Source organism: Giraffa tippelskirchi, chromosome 8, assembly GCF_054371585.1.
Source record: "Giraffa tippelskirchi isolate mGirTip1 chromosome 8, T2T-mGirTip1v1.2.pri, whole genome shotgun sequence".
In the NCBI taxonomy this organism is placed as follows: domain Eukaryota; kingdom Metazoa; phylum Chordata; class Mammalia; order Artiodactyla; family Giraffidae; genus Giraffa; species Giraffa tippelskirchi.
The window spans coordinates 86,552,453-86,557,121 of record NC_137282.1 but is presented as its reverse complement, the minus strand read 5'-3'; the positions used below and the strand labels follow the sequence as shown (position 1 = coordinate 86,557,121).

At 39.5% G+C, this 4,669-nt stretch overlaps 1 long non-coding RNA gene across 1 annotated transcript; it reads right to left on the bottom strand.

Annotated features, from left to right (window-relative positions):
- Positions 1 to 468: 468 nt before the first annotated feature.
- Positions 469 to 1,910, bottom strand: LOC145516500 (uncharacterized). The gene is made up of 2 exons (XR_014061428.1): positions 1,826 to 1,910; positions 469 to 1,363 (listed from the first exon to the last, which is right to left on the bottom strand). It is a non-coding gene; the product is annotated as an uncharacterized LOC145516500 (long non-coding RNA).
- Positions 1,911 to 4,669: the final 2,759 nt, after the last annotated feature.

Sequence of the window (4,669 nt, the reverse complement as noted above, 5' to 3'; positions counted from 1 at the left end):
TCTCTATCTGCATGGTCCAGTATGGTAACTATTGAACACTTGAAATACGGCTAGTGCAACTAACTAAGTTTTAATAGTAAATAATTGAAATAAATTTAATTTAAAGAGCCGCCTGTGGCAAATTGGCCATTTCAGTCTGGATTCCAGTCTGAGACACTTCCTTTATGAAGGTTGTACTCAATGTGTGGTTTCTTGCCTCTCAGTCTAGGCACAAGCTTCCCACTCTAGGAGGCTGCTCTCCACTAGTCACCACCTCCTCCCTACATGGTCAGTTTCCATGGAGTCTATAGGTCTCTCCTACAATAGCTTCCTTTTGACCCCTTCAGATACAGAGTAGGTACCCCTCCACATCACAGACATATGCCTCTTTTTATCCCCAACACCTTGAGAGCTGCCTGGATACAATACTTTCTGTACATGCTTGTTGTAGAAATAAACAAATAAATGAAACAACTGAGACACAGAACAATAGGTGCTAGAATCATTTAACTGAGTAAAGCATTAGGTAGACATTGGTCATTAGAAGATGAGGGTGATTGTTTGTTTGCTGCAGCTTTGTTACTTGAAATGCCACAAAGCTGGACCCAAGAGAATTAAACTGTTCATGATCTTTAGTTGCTAATGAGTTCAATGTATTGTCTCCAATAGCTTTGTGGCTTAGTTAGTTTTACAAAGTTTGGGTGGGAGCATGGTTTCGGGGGAAATATTTTGGAGCCATACTGCCTGGATTAAAACACTGGTTCTGTTGCTTACCCAGCTGTGTAACCTCAGGGAAGATGTTAAGTTACTTAACGTTTCTTGTATTCAGTTTCATCACCTACAAAATGTGTTAATTATAGTACTTACTTCTCAATGTTCTTAACAAATTAATATTTGCAAAGGTCTTAGGACAGTATCTGGCACATATTAAGGAATTAACTGTTTGTTTAATAAATTAAAAGCAAACTTGGCTATTGGCTCCATTAACATCCCGAGCTTGTGCTCTTTTATCTTGGGCAAAAGAGGAATTAGGAGGAAAATGTAGGCAGTAAATACACATTATCAATACTCAGCAACCACCCATGCCTTCTAGGACTCAACTGGGATGAAGAGATGGGATAATGTTATGAACACAGAGGCAGGCTCATGGTACAGTGCATGTGTGTGCTTAGTTGCTTCAGTCGTGTCCGACTCTTTGCAACCCTATGGATGTAGCCTGCCAGGCTCCACTGTCCATGGAATTTTCCAGGCAAGAATACTGAGGTGGGTTGCCATTTCCTCCGCCAGGGGATCTTCCTGACCCAGGGATCGAACCCGCATCTCTTTTGTCTCCTGGATTGCAAGCGGGTGCTTTACTGCCACTTGATCTGAGTCACTCCATCACCTGGAGATTACAAGAAGTAGGTGAGAAGAAATTCTGGAAAAATAAAGATGAAACAGTCACTATTTAAATGAAATCTGGCATGATTTTGATGTAAAATGTAACTTTTTTGAAAAATGCCTCATTTCAGATCTCTTATCACCTTTTCAATCCAAGCCTAAGGTAGATTTTGAAAGCATAATTTGAGCTTCCACTTCTCCTTTCTCAAAGAACATATGTTGGGCATTTGATATTTACTTGTCTACTTAAATTATAACCCTTTCTTAATAGCACTGCACAGTCTCTTCAGGAAAATTTCCTCCTTGCTGTCACAGGCACTCCTGATGGGAAGGAATTCGAGGTAAGCTGTCTACCGCTAGGAGATGGAAATTTATCTAATATAAGCTGATGTGACACTTTCCTCTAGGAATTACATTTTGAGGGGAATGATACATAGAAGGATATACCAATCCAGGCATTCATTACCTTGATACATGGACCCCATAGTTAAGAAATTCCTATAGCTTATGGAAGAGTTTGCCCTGTTCCTGACTTAATTCTCTGGAATTCTGGCTTATTCAGAATTTTAGCTACTAAGTATACCTCTAACAGATTCCATGTTCTGTTTACATGAGCCAAAGTTAGTCTGTGATGTAAAGAATCCAAACTGATGAAATTCCATATTTACTTAAGTTATGATCTGGTGAAATTAATAGTGAACTCTGAAATTTTCCTTCAAAACACTGTGTTTTTTAATGTACTTTCTTACTGACTACGAAGTAGAATAGGAAATTTCAGAGGTTGCACTGTTGAGACTTCTTGACGTGAAGGGGAAATGCCAGATGTTTAGGAACATCAAGTAAGAAATAATGGACTAATAAGGAAAGTCATATCTAAAAACCCATCTCTAGAACAGTCAGCAAACTTTTTCTAAAAAGGCCAGAGAGTAAATAATTTAAGCCTTGAGAGTAATAAAGTCTTTGTTAAAACTCTTCAACTCTGCTCATTTCAGTTTAGTTGCTCAGTCATGTTTGACTGTTTGTGACCCCGTGGACTGCAGCAGCCAGGGTTCCCTGTCCATCACCAACTCCCGGAGCTTGCTCAAACTCATGTCCATTGAGTAATGCCATCCAACTATCTCCTCCTCTGTCATCCCCTTGTCCTCCTGCCTTCAATCTTTCCCAGCATCAGGGTCTTTTCAAATGAGTCAGTTCTTCACATCAGGTGGCCAAAGTATTGGAGTTTCAGCTTCAGCATCAGTCCTTCCAATGAATATTCAGGACTGATTTCCTTTAGCATGGACTGGTCGGATCTTCTTGCAATCCAAGGGACTCTCAAGAGTCTTCTCCAACACCACAGTTCAAAAGCATCAATTCTTCGCACTCACCTTTCTTTATAGTCCAACTCTCACATCCATACATGACTACTGGAAAAATGATAGCTTTGAGTAGATGGACCTTTGTTGGCAAAGTAATGTCTCTGCTTTTTAACATGCTGTCTAGGTTGGTCATAGCTTTTCTTCCAAGGAGCAAGCGTCTTTTAATTTCACGGCTGCAGTCACCATCTGCAGTGATTTTGGAGCCCCCCAAAATAAAGTCTGCCATTGTTTCCATTCAACTCTGCTATTAAAGCACAAAAGCAACTCTAGATAATGTGTACACAAATGAACATGACCCTGTTCCAATAAAACTTTATTTACAAATATAGGCAGCAGACGAGATTTGGCTCACCAGCCGCAGTTTGCTGACAGCTGCCTTAGAATTGTGCCTGGTGTAAATCAGGCTTTCAATAAATATTCATTGACTGGATGAATGAAAAAGGGGTCAGTTTGTAGGCTGGATACGGTTCCCATCTGATGGTTTCTGTTTTCTCGGACTATTAGCAGTGTGAGGTTTTTTACTGACAGCAGAGTAGAGTTGGGGCTTTGAGACCATTAGCAAATTTCTGAAATAACTGCTGGTTGCGGACAATGTCTGATTCCAAAATCCAAATCTTATATATTGCTAGGTATGGTTTACTGGAAGGGAAGGAAAGGCACTAGCATCTATTAAAAGGGTCTAATGTCATTTGGATGTAATAACGATCTTACCTCTTCCTTTCCAATTTGGATACATTTTGTTTCTTTGTCTTATCTGGTTTCCATGGCTAGGACTTCCAATACTGTGTTGAAGAGAAGTGGTAGAGTGGGCATCCTTGTCTTGTTCCAGATGTTAGTGGGAAGTCTTTTATTAATAGCTTTTCACCACTGGGGATTATGTTGGCTATGAGTTTGTCATAAATAGCTTTTATTATGTTGAGATATGTTCCCTCTGTACACACTTTGATGAGAGTTGTTACCATGAATGGATTTTGAATTTTATCAACTACTTTCTTTGCATCTATTGAGATGATTATGTGGTTTTTGTCTTTTCTTTTGTTGATGTGGTATATCACATTGGACCATCCTTGTGACCGTGGGATGAGTCCAGTGTGATCATGATATATGATCTTTTTTGTGTTTAGTTTAGTTTGCTAATACTTTTGTTAGGAATTTTTGCAACTACATTCTGTACACCTGAATCTAACCCAACATTGTAAATCAACTATAGTAGTAGTAGTGTTAGTTGCTAGTGGTGTCCGACTCTGTGATCCCACAGACTGTAGCCTGTCAGGGTCCTCTGTCCATGGGATTCTCCAGGCAAGAATACTGGAGTGGGTTACCATTCCCTTCTCCAGGGGATCTTCCTGACCCAGGGTTCGAACCAAGGTCTCCTGTGTTACGACAGATTCTTTACCATCTGGGCTACAAGGAACTTTAATTAAAAAAAAAAAACAGTTTAATATAGTGTTTTTCAAGGAATGCTCTTTGGAACTTTGAAACAATCAGTTGAGGTGTTTGTTAATAGATGTGGGTTCTCAGACTCCTCACCAGACCTGTTGAATCAGAGACACTGAATGGACTGCTAATTTTATCAAGATCCTAAAGTAATTCTCATGCAAAATTTGGTTTGAGAACTACTGGTTTAGTTGATATCAGCAACTTAAAATACAGTATGTTTTCTTCACAGCAGTCTTTGAAAGAGATATTATTAACCCCTGTTTACAGATAGAGATACTGGAGCTTAGAGAGGCAAAGAGAACTGCCCAGAGTCACATAGACCTTAAATGAAAGCATGATGTTTCACATCCCCACTTGTCTGTCTTAAAGCCCACACTTCCCCACTATGCCATTCTGCCTCAAGCACCAGCAGCAAAACAAAAGTATAGATTAAATTATTCTAGTTCATTATCTGATTGGCATTATCTGTTGAAAGATCTAAAATACTACTGAGGTTCAATAGGAAAATGAAA